The sequence below is a fragment of the Myiozetetes cayanensis genome, unplaced genomic scaffold (assembly GCF_022539395.1).
Source record: "Myiozetetes cayanensis isolate MyiCay16 unplaced genomic scaffold, myiCay2020 scf5-8, whole genome shotgun sequence".
Lineage (NCBI taxonomy): Eukaryota > Metazoa > Chordata > Aves > Passeriformes > Tyrannidae > Myiozetetes > Myiozetetes cayanensis.
In genome coordinates this window covers 53,045,968-53,061,865 of record NW_026087742.1, presented here as the reverse complement: position 1 = coordinate 53,061,865, position 15,898 = coordinate 53,045,968, and the positions used below count along the sequence as shown (strand labels likewise).

The 15,898-nt window shown below is 34.8% G+C and overlaps 1 long non-coding RNA gene across 2 annotated transcripts in view; it reads left to right on the top strand.

The window, feature by feature from the left end:
* The window catches only part of LOC126649650 (uncharacterized), a 564,626-nt gene extending 556,771 nt beyond the window's left edge, over positions 1–7,855 (top strand). For both annotated transcript variants that reach the window (XR_007631110.1, XR_007631109.1), the window contains exon 3: positions 7,751–7,855. This is a non-coding gene — a long non-coding RNA (uncharacterized LOC126649650). The remainder of the gene's footprint in view (positions 1–7,750) is intronic.
* Positions 7,856–15,898: the final 8,043 nt, after the last annotated feature.

Genomic DNA, 15,898 nt, shown 5'->3' with positions numbered 1-15,898 from the left:
ACTTTCTCAAGCTGAAGACACAATAAAAGGTGCTTTATTTTGAACCCATTTCTTATAGCATGATGACACTTCTCATTTTAGATGCTTTCTACCATTACTGCCAAGAAACCTCTCCATGTGTCCACTGAAAATGAGTTTCCGTCTGCAGCCTGATCCTCACCAAAGCAAGTGACAGACATCCTGGCAGCAACAGTAGACTAGAGAACACATCAATAACATTATGTGAGAAAAAAAGGGGAATAAAAAACCAAAAAGAACAACATCAACAACAATAACAAAAGAAATACCAAACCCCACAGTCAAACTAGATAGACTGTCAAAAAGAAAAAGCAAAGCAAAGATTTGTGTTTTGTTTTTTTTCAGAAGATTCAATGCAAATGCAAGAATATCTGTGGGTAAGCATGTTTAAAAAGTTGCTCTATCAACATATAGATAGTAATGGAAGCTATCTATGTTTTGGACAAGATAAACAGATTTCTCTTGTTCTGGGAGTTTGTGGTTTATTTTTGCTTTGAATGGTATAGTGGATTCCAATTTTTCTATTTTTTTTTTTTCACAATAAATATGTGTTCTCTGCTTTTTAAAGGATATGGATGGACACACTGTTTGTCTCCTCTTGTTGCTTTCCAGGTCAGGTAGAAGTCCATGGGAAGAACAGAACATTACTCCTTCACTGGAAGTAAAGAAATATTTTCAGGATGGTACAGAGGGACACATTAGGGATCTATAGCAATTTTACTACTGAGAAGATCAGTAAGAAAATACAGACAATTCCCCTCCTGAAGAAAAGCTGATTGTATTGTGCAGATGATTGAAAACCACTAAGGTAATAAAAGTTGTTTTAGAGCAAGACTGGAAGAAAACAGTCCACAATGTAAAACATCTGGAAATTCTTACAAGTTCAATCCTATAATTTTGTCCACCACAAAAATTAATCAATATTTATTTTTTTTCTGCCAGAAAAAATAGTTTTTAGAACTTTAGTCCAGCCTTTCTTCTGAAACCTGTTTAATGTTACAAATGTATAATCTTCATGCTGTATTTTAAATTAGAATTAATACTTCTGTCTAAGAGATATTTTCTGGAAAAAATAAAAAGAAAAAGATGTCACAAACATGTAATACACTCTCCTAAAATACCATGAACATATCTAGTACCAACGTTTGATAAAGTAAATAAGGATTTTATACTAGACTATATAAACTAACTTGCTCTTTTTGTCAATACCATTTCATACAAAAAGAAACAACTGCAAAGTAAGTAATAAAGCTGACCTAATTTTGATGCAGGAAAATCTATCACAAGGATTTATAGTGCTGCTATGTTCCAATCAATTCAGGAGTTAGAAATTTTTAATCTTTTGATCTAGAGAAACTAGCCTAGCACAGATTAAAACAACTAAAGAAGAAGAACTTCAGGGTACAAAAATACTCCTTGTAGGAATTAATATAATAAAGATGATACATCATAGAACTTTATTACATATTGTAATAAAATCTTTGGAAAGACGAAAGACAAATCCCAGGAGTAGTACAATCTGCTACAGTAGAAAACAAAACAAATAGTGATTTATATTACCAGCTCAAAACTTTTTTATTACAAAAAGAAAAGCTTATTTTAAAATCTAGAACTTCATAAACAGGTTCATCAAGGAGCACATTTAGGTATAAGCTCTTTTACTATAAAAACTATTATTTATTCTTAAATTATTTATGTGCAATAAGGATATATAGCTGCATTTCTAAGGATAGATAAGTCTGCGTTTTATCCAAAAGGTGTATGTCTAGCTTACTCACAGCCTCTCTTGATGAGACAGACTGCAACTTAATGCTACAACTTAAGATGTCCCATATATTGTCCCCGCACAATTTAAAGCAAATCTTACTTTTGTGGGATGGCAGGTCATTTCAAGCTTCATGGTGCTAACGGGGAAACAGGAAAATACATTTTGTCATAAAGGATATTTGAACACACCAAGAATGTTTCAACACTGTATGAGCTCTGAATAATATGGAAGGAGATGAACTATTTGAAGTTTTGCTCATACTGTTTAACGACTGTTTGTGGAAAAATGGCTGGGGGTAAAATTAAAGGAAACTCAAAAGTTTTGTTCACATCTTAACAGAAGTTATGACAGTACAGAAATTATAGCATGAAATGAAGTTGCTACTCCCTGGATGGAATGCAGTTGGTACATCTGAAACTTTCTGTGATGATTCCCTACACACACAATCTGCAACCTCAAGCACATGTTAAGGGGATGAAATGGAGGGTGTAGCAGAGTGGAAACACCTTGGCCAGTCTCTGTTGAAATCCTTGCAGGAAGGGGAACTCGATGGTACTTTGTAGCTGATAAACAGCATAGCGGTCTTCATCCAATGGAGACAGAAGATGTCTTGATGCTGAACCAGCAACAGTGGTGAAGTCACTCACCATGGAAGAACTTGGTTCATTTTAACCTCATTGTAATAATATGAAGCAAGGCTGAGTTCTTGCACCACTTATATTCACAATCTTTTTCAGCGTGATGCTCCAAGGGGCACATCCAATCTCATCTTAAAAACCTTCAGGGACGGAGAATCCACCACTTTCCTGGGCAACCCATTTCAATACCTGATTACCCTCTCTGTAAAGAATTTCTTCCTAATATCTAACCTAAACTTCCCTGGCAGAGCTCAGGACCATGCTCTCTTCTCTTACTGATAGCTGCCTGGGAGAAGAGATCGAACCCCACCTGGCTACAACCTCCTCTCAGGTAGTTGTAGAGAGTGATGAGGTCTCCTCTGAGCCTTCTCTTCTCCAGGCTAAGCAACCCCAGCTCCCTCAGCCTCTCCTCAGCAGGACTTGTGTCCCTTCACCAGCCTTGTTGCTCTCCTCTGGACCTGCTCCAGCACCTCAATATCCTTCCTGAACTGAGGGGCCCAGAACTGGACACAGCACTCAAGGTGTGACCTCACCAGTGCTGAGTACATGGGAAGGATCACTTCCCTGCTCCTGCTGGCCACACTATTCCTGATCCAGGCCAGGATGCCACTGGCCTTCTTGGCCACCTGGGCACACTGCTGGCTCATGGGTTGAGCACAAGGGTCTCAGCTCTTCTGGGGCACTGACAAACAAATAAAACGCAAGGGTTTGAGGAAATCTCTCCTTTTCCCATGAAAGTGCTATTTGTGGAGTGAACTATTACCCAAAGCACATGCAGGAAATCTTTGACTAATCCCAAAGGCAATCCAGAGATAATATTTATGCAACAAAGAGACCAAGATCTGTGAGTGAACAAGAACAGTATAGATGTACATTAAAAACCAACCTAACTTTGGGCAGTTCCAGTGAGGGACAAAGAAAATGGTTGGGAAATAGGTTCCATATACATATTACAAAAGTTAAATAGAGCTATGGAATGTTCTTGGAGAGAATGACATGTCATACACTACTTTATTCTCCAAAGCAAATGAACACATTCGACATCTTCCAAAATACCTTACTGAAAACTTTCTTAAGTCCATACATATGAAGGTTTTACTATATTTGGGATTGGTTGAATGTTCATGTAATTTCCTAGTAGATTAGAAAAGTATCATCTTGTTGCACAAGACAGATGAGATTACAATTGTTATTCATAGTTTGCAGTATTCATACTTTAAGGTGTTGCGATGTACAAAAATAGATAAATTTTGCATGTCATTTATTTCCACCTCAAGCAGAGTCAAATTGTACTCAGTTGGTAACTACTTCTGTCTGATAGTTATAGAAAGAATAGAGAAATTTAGGTCAGCTCTAGGGGCATATCTCCATCTACCTATAATCTTTTCCTAAGTGAAATCAGTTTTCTTCCCTGTATTTTAATTTAGTTCAAAATAAATTTGGATCTTTATTCAATACAATTGACTGTAGTCATTTAAATGAGATGCAAAAATTAGGCATATTTTCATTTTGTGTTCTTTCTACATTACAAAACAGAAAATTAGATAAATCTCTTAAGATCTGTCAACTGAACATACAAGACACCTAAGAGTGACAAGAAATTAACTTAATCCTAAGTTAATTTCTTCTTTAAGTATGTAAAGTTTGCTAGAGGGAATTTAAGTGACATAAAAACCTAGTAGGGTTTTCAGAAGAGCTTATTTGCAATTCAGTTGCTAAGTCCTTTAAAAACATACTTTACATGTCTTTGGATGGGATTTATCTGGTCAGTTGAAAATGTATATTCTCTAGTCACTAGAACCAGTCACACTTTTGTCTGTTCAGAGGTACTTTTGCTGTAAAATTCATATTGTTGTAGTGAAAATGTACAGCATAAACTAGACTGAATATATACTAAAAATGCATTTATTTCCTAACAAAAATACAGAAGGACTCAAGGAAATTAACTTGAGTCTACATACCTACCTTTAGTCAGACATATTCTGGCCTTATGTCCAAGTTATTTTCAATGGCTTTTCAGTGACCAGAAATTTTGGTCAGAACAATAGTTCTTTAGCAAAGGTAGTCATGTGGCAAAGAAGAACCTCAAATAATGACCTTTTCAGTATAATGCTACACATTTCACCCAGGTATTCTTAAGAAGTTGTCCTCTCAAAATGAATATTGTTTTTAATGGTTTTTTTTTAACTCCCAAAATTCACCACATTTGCCAAGGGCTATGACCAGCTGACTCTGACAGTAATTAGCATTTTTATTTTATGGTTCAGACTGCTAAAATTTAAAAATTAAATCTTACATGTAATTCTTATAACAAGCTATCATAGCTCCTGAAAAGGTTCCATTGAGGAAAAATTCCCTTAGTTTGGTGCATAACCATTGCAACTATTTGTACACAGTATAATTTTCAGCATTAATCTATTAACCCTGGAGGGAAAATGAGCCTCTGTCTTTTTAAAACATTGATATTCACTGCAACAAGCACTTCTGCAATAATCTGGCAATTAAAATAATATTCACTAATTTTTGTTTAAAATGATAGCATAAGTCACATTTAGGATAAAAAGTTGCTATAAACCAGAAAGGAAAAATTATAGCCAAATTTTTCAAAAATTATTTATCCTGGTTGGTAATTTAGAAAATGTTTTTTTCCAGATTAGACTGGTTTTAATAAGGCAACTAATTTTACACTGCAAGTATGAACTCAACAGTCTCTCTCAGGAGTATGCTAAAATACATATTTGTTTTCTTTGATTACCATTTATATCACCATGTACACAACGAATAATTTGCCCCTGGACCTAACACCATTTACAGATATAGACCTTGAGCTGGAAGGCACAATAACATTTGGCATTTTGAAGCATAAACCCCCAGGTTTCCTGATGCTCTGGATTTTATCCAGGTTTACACAATATTCACTGAAAATGAAAGATTTAATGATTTTTCAGACCCAGAAATGCAGTATTTTTTGTTTTCCTTTTGAAATAAAGTTTTCCGTTTAAGTTATCTGAAGCTTTATGTGATGCTCAAAGGTAAATGTGAGGAATAAATGGGATGTATATGGCATTAGCATATAGTTACAAAAGGAGATCTAATAGCATTAAAAGAAAATGCCTCTATTCTTTCTCATAAAAGGCAACAGATTGAATATTTGTGTAGTGTTAGGTAGAAATTTAGTACAGAGTTCTTCATATTTCATGAATGCTTCTCATTTTATATATATGTGTGTGTGTGTGTATATATATGTATATATATATAATGGTGTAGAAGTAGAGCTCAGAATGCTGTTTGGAGGAAGGTAGGGAAGTCCTTTAGCCTGCTATTTGTGTAATGCTTTTGTGGAATCCTTTTCCTTGATTGCATGTTGCTCCTGTAAAGCCTTTTTGCCATAATACCCATTTTCTCAATAAATTAAAAGAAATATCTTAGATAAAAGAGTGAAGCTTTTTCTCTGGATGCAAACTCAAGGTATTAAAGAACCAAAGACTTTGTAAGAGTTAATGTGAGTGAAATCTCTTGAAGTCCGAAACTAAAGTGTAATGCCTGGTAAAGCTTGAAGCTTTTGGACTGGAGGGTAACATCCCCTTAGTCAGAAACATAATTTTTGAAATTCATAACAAAGAATTATAAAATACTTATATTGAGTGAAAAAGTTGTTGAAGACAGAGCAATCTTGTTAAAATTTCTATGACAGTAGACCTTGCTGCAACTACCATAAAGTAGTAACGACGGTGGAAACATGGTCTATAGACTCCAAAAGTGATACTTATCCACCAAGAAATCTCAAGAGAGAATGTTGTGTCATGTCCTTGCCTCATTACTGTTCTTCAGGTTTCTCTCACACATTGGAAAGACTGCTTCAGACACTTCCCTGAAGTACACTGAAACTCCAGCTTTATCTGTCATCTTTTGTCTTTATTTAAGCCTATGATACTGTATCTTCCTTTAAAAGATTATTTTACTTATTCTGAATAACAAGATGAATAGGAAGCTACTGGACAGACTGCAGAAATGGGCCACTGAGATGAATAAGAGGCTGGAGCACCTCACATATGAGGACAGGCTGGGAGAAGTGAGTACTGTTTAGTCTGGTGAAGAGCAGCCTTAAGGTGATGTCATGCAAGTATATAAATATCTGATGGGAAGGTATGAAGAAGACAGAGCCAGACTCTTTCAGTGGTGTCCAGTGACAAGACTGGAGGCAACAGGAACAAACTGTAGCTTAGGAGGCTCTGTCTGAACTTCAGGAAATGCTTTTTTACTGTGAAGGTGACTATGCAGTGATGCTAAGTTGCCCAGGGAGATGATAGAGTCTTCACCCCTTGATATTAAAAAGCTGCCTAGGCATGGTCCTTGGAAAACAGTTCTAAGTGACCCCATCTGAACCAGGGTGTTGAATAAGATGACCATCAGAATCCCCTTCCAATCTCAACCATCTGTGATTCTCAGAATTATTCAATTACATCCGTATAGTGGAGAAGCAGTATAAAATTCATGTGTTTTGCTTAAAGAGTGATGTTGAAAGAATTCACTGCTGCTCTTAATGACAGGCATATATTACAGAAAAGACTTTGACTGAATGTTAATACTGTAAAAGAACATTTCAGCATAATGGCATAAATGTTGTAACAAATACTGCTATTGTTGGAGACTATGTTAATCCCATTGTATCTTTTCAACCCTAAAAAAAAAGAAAAAAAAAAAAGCTGCTGTTGAAAATGTATTTGCTTTCTTGTAACTTGAAACTGAAACATTGTCTTGATTAACTGATCAAAAATACCTTAATAAAAATAAGAATTTTCTATTCTGTTTTATACCAAGGGAATTTGGACTGGTATAAAATAGATTACGTTATGTAAATGAACTGCTGTGCAAGTAATCCTGTCTAATTACATTTGTAACTGTAAACTATAATTGTTTAAATAAACACATCTACCTATTATTAAGTGTTGAATATAAAGTATCAACAATAAAAAGTCACATCTAACAAATATTTGAAAATTTTATAACTTGATACACTATAACTGTTTTCTTTTTTTTTTTTCCAGCTGATTTTTTCATGGAGTACAAATCTCTTTGATGGTCATATGGGAAGGCTTTGCTGAAGTCATATACGCTACATTTTTAGGGGGAAGGCAATTGGTTAGATTTGAATGTATATATATGGCCAGTCTTCGCGAGTGAAGATCCGGGGAAGGTCTTTCCACCTTCCAGCCTGTGCATTGGATTTTTTTTAGGTGAGACGCAGTGTGCGCGGAACTGAGCCCACCCTTTAATCCTAAGGTTCATCTGCCGGGGCCAAGCAAGCTTGGACGGTGGCAGTGAGGTCCTCAGGACGTAGATGGATTGCCTTTTTAAGGGTTAACGAGCTCCATCAGCCCGGGAGTGGCCCTGACTGGGAATCGAACCCGGGTCTCGGCGGTGACAGCGCCGTGCCCTTAACCACTAGACTACCAGGGGCTCCAGATTTGAATGTGGTAGGTAGATAAACAGTTAAATCTCCGTGAAGATCTATTGATTTCTCTTTTACAGTACCACCTAAATAAATGGAAATTTATTGAATAAATATTAAAAGGTTATTCTCGATACTAGAATAAAGCTAGAATTGATGCATTAAGCCTTGTTTCTAACAAGGAACTTATTTTGTAGCAACCTGAAAATCCAATTTTTACCATACTGAATAAGTAGACAAGAAAATTACACATTAATTAAGATATTCCCCTGTTGTCTTTCTTTTACTATTACAGTCCTTTTATAGGCTGCTTCTTCATTTACCTTCTGGGATGTTTTTTATTTACATGGGATCCTGCAGGGCTCACTGCTGAGATTGTTTGGCTGTGTAGAAATTCACATCAACTTTAAAAACCAACCATTTAGATTCACTTTTTCGAGCAAACAAAGGAAGTAGTAGATGAGGGCTTGTACACAGCAAGGTCCCAAACATAGTATGCTTGAACTCAGAATCATTCTATTTACACTAGACTAAACATAGGTATATTGAGAATTAAATGAACCTCTAAGTTAAGCACTGTTGTCTGCTCTTCCAGATGTAGGTTTTCAGAAATCTGGCTTGCAGGAACTTCCAAGAAGCTCTGTCAAAAGTAAGGAAGAATTAATTTCCTTTCTGTTGATTCAGATTTGACATTATCCCCATCCATGTAAGAATGCAATTTAACTAGTTATTAAAAATGGTCTACCTGCTGCAATCTGTACCAGAAGCTCCAACTACTTTTAACACATACTTCACAATTTTTTTTCTGGGAGGAACAAGTGCCTTTGCTGTTAAAAGTTCTTTACCACTGGTACTGGTGCTGTGCAATTGAGTTCTGAACCAAACATCAGTCTCAAAGAAATAGTTACAAATAACTGTATGACATATATAAACAATATTTTTGTCCATTAAAAAAAATTATTTTCATATTTTTTTAAATATTACAAATACTTTTAAGTTGTCATGTTATTCTATGAGTTTTGATTTTTAGGTAAAATTCAGTGTCAATACGAGATCCTTTTGTTTCACTTGTTGCTCCATTTAATAGAATATCCTTAATCTATATTAGTTTCTAATGTGTTTTTTTAAGTTTGTATCCCTTTAGAATACAAATGATTTATCCCTTGCAATGTATCATGAGGAGGTTTGAGTCCACTTCAACATTACATTCACTGTTTTATGTGGAGGTTTGAGGGTTTTTTTGTTGTTAATACACTTTAGTGTTTTGAAAGGTTATCAATGAGTATCCTTGTTTCTTTTTTCGAATTATTGACTCCAGTTAATATCAAGTGCACAGTTCAGTCAATTTATTTTGTTGAATTTGAACAACAAAAAAAATTGGAATGAAATGATCTGTCAGCATCTATGTTGACAGAAGCAAAGTAATTTTAGAAGTTTTACATTTCTGTCTGAACATTAGGTTAAAACATTATGCAAATAAGGGAGATAACGAGTGTTCTTAAATTTGTAAAAAAGCTAATCATCTCTACAGCTGCTTCTGTTAGCATCAATTGAAATTTAAAACTTGTATTAATTAGCTTACCTTTCAGGTATAATTTTTGCAATACATTACTTGGGTTATTGGATGAAATATTCTCAAAAATGCTGTGTTAGTTTTTGGTTTTGTTTTAAACTGGGCTTTGCAATACACCTATGAATTCCTAGTTTCACATGCGGAAAACAAGGAGAGTCAGCTACAAAAGTAAGTTCAGAAAATTCTGTGTAAATCTTGGTTTCCATTAAAATTAAAACAAATTTTATCCTTTTATTTTTTTATTTTTAAATTTTAATTTTAATTCAAATTCGTTATGTTCTGGGTGTTTTCCATTGTCCTGATATCATAATACATTGGATCACTGAGAAAATTATAACCTCTTAAACCAAAACTAAACAATTAAACCCTCCCCAAATAAACTCTTTATGTAATTTGCATAAGTATGAAGAAAAATAATCAAATCAAACTCTAACTTTAAATTTAGGCTTGGTATCCCAAAATACATCAACACATCACATTTTTTTTGTTGCTTTGATTATCACTGAACTCCAGGATGGTGTAGAATTGACTTGTATATATTTGCACACAGGCATTTATTAACTTAACTGATATCCACACTGAGCATTAGTAAACTGTGTAGGCAAGCCATTGTATCATTTTTACATTTTCTGACATTATACCCATCTTCTCATAAAAACAACAAAAAATTATCCCCAGTCCTCACCAGTAAAGCAATTGTATTTGATTTACTAATTTTTTTTCTTTTTAATGAAACTCTCTAGGCTTTGTCCTGTGAAGGTTGTTAAGATATATTTCTTATTTTTCATTTAAGACACAAGCTCAAGAGAATGGTCTTTAGTGTAGTCAAAAGGTTTAAGAACTTGCCATTAATTATTAAAAAAAAAATACTAACATGAATCTTTGAGGAAACTGATTATCAAATTTGTTAGGTTAGGAATTGATTATTTAGCTAACTAGATTTCATTAAAATAGCTACAGGGGGGGTTTTATGTTTACCACACCCACTATGAATATTCATTGGACTGATTTTATTTGAAGATTGAAAGGTTCTTAAAATTAAGGCTTCAGGGGAATAATCAGATAACGGGAGTTTCTGTAACCTGTTTTCTACAGTTCTTTGATTCTGTGGTAAAATAATGATCTTAAGCATATATAGAAAAAGTTCTGTGATACAATAAATTCCATATGATAGGTAAGTTATGCACTTAGCAAGTTAGTGCAAATCTGAGTTAAATATCTTCATTTCTCACATGATGAGAAACAACTATACTAGCTCAGACTTCTCCTCCACCTTTATACCTGAGAAGTGCTGTCCTTTTTTCCTCACTATTTCCCTGCAAGACAAGACAGAAAAATTCTGGTTTTGTCTTGCAAAAAAAAGAGAAGTTCTAGTTTCTTGTGGCCAGAGAGTCTACCCCAATCATACCTAAAATCCAATCAGAGAATGCATACAATGAAAGCCATCATGCAAACAGTCATGCAAGTTCAACTGCTGGTGCCAGGGTGCTGTCTTGGTGTTGATTATGCTAAAACCAGCCTAGCTCACCAGACTTTGAATGCACATTCTTCTTTTGAAACAGGATTTGTCAGATAAGCTGGTAGCTGGCCTGTTGATTTGTGACTAGCAGTCAATCATTTTATCCTATGAAAGTCCAGTCCCCTTCATACAGTCAGAAGATATATAACTCTTCTTGGGTGTATGTGTGGAGATTCCACCCTTGGGTAGGGATGACCTTCAAGGATACTCCTTGAGGCTAAGCAAGAAAGATCTCCCCACAAGCATTGGTATGGGTGAGTTACATCAGATCTCTAATTAATAATTATTTTCTTTTTGCTAGCTTTAATATAATTGTTTCAATAATTGCTTCAATATAGTGTACTATCCTATCTTCTACTATACTACTAGTAGTTTTAGTGTTTATGTTGTGTAGTAACTAATTCTGCTTAAGATCTTTTGTCTGATAACTTGGAATAATATATCATTCATTTTATATAAATATTCTCATTTTGCCAATCATTAAAACCTGCAGGACAAAAGTGGTTCAATCACACCTTTGTAATTCCTTAAATTTAAACCATTGACTAACAACTGCTGCCCAAGAGCCACTTGGGTAACTGTTTAACCCTTGTGGTTAAACATCTGACCTGCTTCAGACAGCAGGGCTGTGAGTCAGTAGACCATCAGGGTGAAAGCCAGGAGTGCTGCTTAGAAAATGGAGTGACCAGCTTTAACTTTACCCTTTCTCACAACTTAGTAAAGAATTGTTTAGAATTAAGAAAGAAGAATGTGGAGATACTGCATGATTTATCAACAGTGCTAAAGTTATCAAAGATACTCTTTTTTTCTTTCTCTTTGTTCTTAGGCTTTGCCTTCAGTAACTTCAGTCAATTGTATGTTTCAATGGGTGGGTAAAATTTCTTACAAAGAACCTGTAACAATCTCAGAAAACAGTATAATGTTGTTAGAAAAGTAATAAAATAAACCCTGTATCTCTATGTATGTCCACTCAGTTCTGCAGCTCATGAACAGTGCCTGTAGTATTCCAGCAGTTATTTAGGTTTTTGAACCAGAACCTTATTGCAACTCTGACATTTTAATTCTCAGAATTAAATAGACAGTAACATATATTTAACAGAAGGAAAACATTATCACTTTCATGATTTGTGATGAAAGTAATTTTTTATAGTTTTAGGGATTCTTGAACCACTGAAGATTAATAATACATACCACAGGCCCCAATTCTTCTTTCTGCCATTTGTGCATCTCTGATACTGCCTGACTTAATGGATTGATGACACTTCTTCTCATCTATGTAGAAATGCTTCTAAACATGCAGTAAAATGTGTTACATCAGTTATAATCAACAGTAGAAGTCAGGGGTTTTCCCCTGACTATTTATTTATCTATCTAATATGTAACCTAATGGTCTGTGAAAAACAAACTCTCTGGGAGTATCTTAAAAAATTAAACACAATTTCTGAACAGCATAGACACTACTAGAAATAAAGAGACAATACTATTTACCATGAGGTGCAATTCCAAGCTTATATAAGGCCAATTGTGATTGAAATTTTTACCATGTTTTCTGAAGACTAGAAAAAGCTTTAAAGTGCACATGAACTAAAAAATGTAGCAAATTACAAGACCTCACAGCGCATATTATAAAAGGGGAAATAAATAAACATATATAGCAGGATATTCATTTCAACAAGACTATAATGTTTTACGATGCCTAGTAATAATTGAAGCTTTAATAATTAGGCACTAAGAGGGAGAACTGACTTTATCATAGTGAATTAAGAAAACAAAAAAATCCCAACTATTATTTCAGGATTAAACATGTAGACATAAATAATGTAGACACAAACACATTGGTCTACATTTTTGAAAAAAAATCTGTGTAATTAAGGCAGAATTTTGACATAATTAGTCAGACTATCTCAGCAGGCATTTCAGAGTCTTCACTGGCTTTGATAGTTATTAAGAGATGTAGGAAGTATTTACATTTTTCATAAATTCTTCATTTTATTTTGAGCCAGAATCCAGAATGCCAGATTGGCATGAAATTTTCTGAACAATCATAATTCTGAAGGATGATATAATTAAAATATCATTATAAATACTTGTGATGATTTTGTTTATCTACATGTTAGAAAGCTATTCAAAACATTTATTATCCTAGTAATGATAGAAGTATTAGTAAATACCCCTCTTTAAGCTAACATTTTTTCAGCCAGCTCTATAAAGTCACAAAAACAAGTTTTTCATTAACTTAAGTTGCCAAATTGGGATTTTAATGTACTTATGCTGACAAGAGGTATATGTGCCTGCAAGAGCCAAAATCAGCATTGATATGTGACGATTTATACTAGACAGCAGCTTTTTTTCTCTTCCTGATTTTTTCTACAGGAAAAATCCTTGGGCATCTGTCATTTCATCTTGAATGTTGTGATCATCTAAATGTTATTTAAAATATACTACCAGCCATTAATTTCCTTCGGAATACTATTTAGGCTTGGAAAAATAGCAAAGCAAATGGAAACAAGGTGGTTGTTTTTTTCCCCAAGTAAAGTTTTACAATAAAATTAAAAAAAAAAAATTGCCTAATTTTTTTTCAACATACCTTTTTTATAATTATTTTTTAATGTCAATAAACACAGGGAAGGATAAGAAGTGGGTTAAATATAAAAAGTCAAATAGCTTTTATGAAGCAGAGTCCATTAGTTACAGTCAGTTTTATAGAAATAGCAATAAAATCTAATTTAAACTTTAAAGAAAATTTGTAGTTGAATCTTTCTAAATACTTCCATAATAAGAACTTTTTAATTAAGAAATCTTTTTAATTATAGAAATTGTTAATCTTGACATGAGTATGAAAACAGAGATGGGGTTATTCACTTCAGTCTTTCAAAGATGTGAAGAGCTGCAGCAAGAACAGTGGGGAATTTTCCATCTTCTTACGTGGCTTATGTGAATCCCTCTGCTACATGCACCTATTGGAGGTACAGGCATCTAAAACCAGGTTTACTAGGTGCTTTTTATTCAGGTTGAACCTTGATTTGCTGTTTATTGAGAGGGAAGAAGAGAAGGCAAAGATTAACCTGACCCAGATGAGATTTCTTTTGGTTACCATCTAGGTGGTGGACCAGGTTTTGTCTCTCAAAGCGCTTGAATAAAGTGCTGTAATTGGTGTGTGATATACTTGGGAACTGATGGACATTCCTAAATTGTTTAGGTTAAGTGCACAAACACACAGAAAGGTGGCTGCTTTAGAATTGTCTCGACTATTATCTTCCTACTACAACTGAACAGGATTCATCTAATCTATTTTAAACCTCTCCTTTAAGATATGACAAATTTTGCCTTGAAAATGCTGATTTTTATTTAGCCACCACATAGGGTCACCCATTCCTTTGTAAATATGAACAGTTCATGTGCTTAAATCTGATGAAAAGGTTTTATCTGTCTTTACTATTAAGGGAGATTTGTATCAAATGGAAAAAATACTTTACTTGCTGTTGTAGCTCTGTATTGCAGTATTGCCATTGCTAATCACTAGCCGTATTGGGCCCTGTTTGGAATGGAGGTAATTTTCCTCATATTAGCTTGCATAGTGCTGTGGTTCAGATTTGTGATGAAAACAGCATTAATATACTGATGTTTTCACTGTTGCTGAGAGTGCTTACACTGTGTCCAGGTCTCCTCTGTTTCTCACCCTGTCCCGCCAGGGAGGAGACTGGGGGTCCACAAGAAGTTGAGAGGGAACACAGTTGTGTTCAGTGAGGAAGAACAGGTGACATTCAGAGTTATGACATTTGCCTTCCCAGACAACTCCTAGATGTGATGAAGCCCTGCTTTCCTGCTAGATAATGGGAAATAGTTAACTCCTTGTTTTGCTTTGCTTGCCTGCACACCTATTGCATGTGCACACCTATTAAATTTCCTTTATCTCAACCCATGAGTTTTTCGTCTTTTGTCCTTCTGATTCCCTTCCCTGTTCTTCTGGGGGAGAAGGTGACTGAGCAACTGTGTAGGTGCTGGTTGAGGTCAAACTACTGCACTAACCATAACCTCTGTATTGAGTTTACTAGGTCCCAGGACTGAGGTCTGTCAGGTCTGATTTCTGAAAAAGAATATTGGCTCATCTCCTTCACTACTGTATTCCTTTGATGGTGGAGCCCTGGTTTTACATAGATAACAGTAGCAAGCATCTAGGATCTAAGATATCTGGATGAAGCAAAAATTTGTCAAATAGAGGACACATGGAAATTACACTAAAAGCAAACAAACATAATAAAAAGGAAAAAAAAAAAGAAGGACAGAAAAAAACTCTACTGTTCTCCACAGAACCATTTATATCATTCAACTACATGCAATCAAAAGGCAGTAAGATGCAATGCTGCCTCAGCATAAGTATTTAGAAGCTGGGACACAAAGGAATGATATTCACAGGAAATTCAATGCCAGCAGTTTCTCTACTCATAGGACAATTCATTTTACTTTTTTTTTAAAGATTTCATTCCTTTCTGATAAACAGCTTACCTCCCTTCCCTTTCATCCAACAGAAATTTTGGAAAAATAATAAAAAAAAATATATCTTTCGGCTGAGGAGATTTTAGAAATGCATTCAGGAAGTTTTGTAGTAGGCCCCATGGGAAGTGTTGCAGTCCTGTGAACTTGGCACCTTTTCAACCTAAAAAAACCCAGAAACCAAAAATGTAGTAGGCTGTCTACTTCTACAGATGAGGCCTCACTATCCTTTGGGCCCTGCCAGTACTTTATGTTATGACAGCAACTTGAAGTCAATTCATGGATTTCTATAGCATTGAATAAACCTAACGTCAAGAGTTTTAGGAAAATATTTTTACACTGTTTCTCATTTAAGAACAAGATGAACTACTACTTAGTCATGGCTCATTTTTCTCTGCAGCATGAGCTGTTTTGCACACCAGAAAAATAGAAAGGA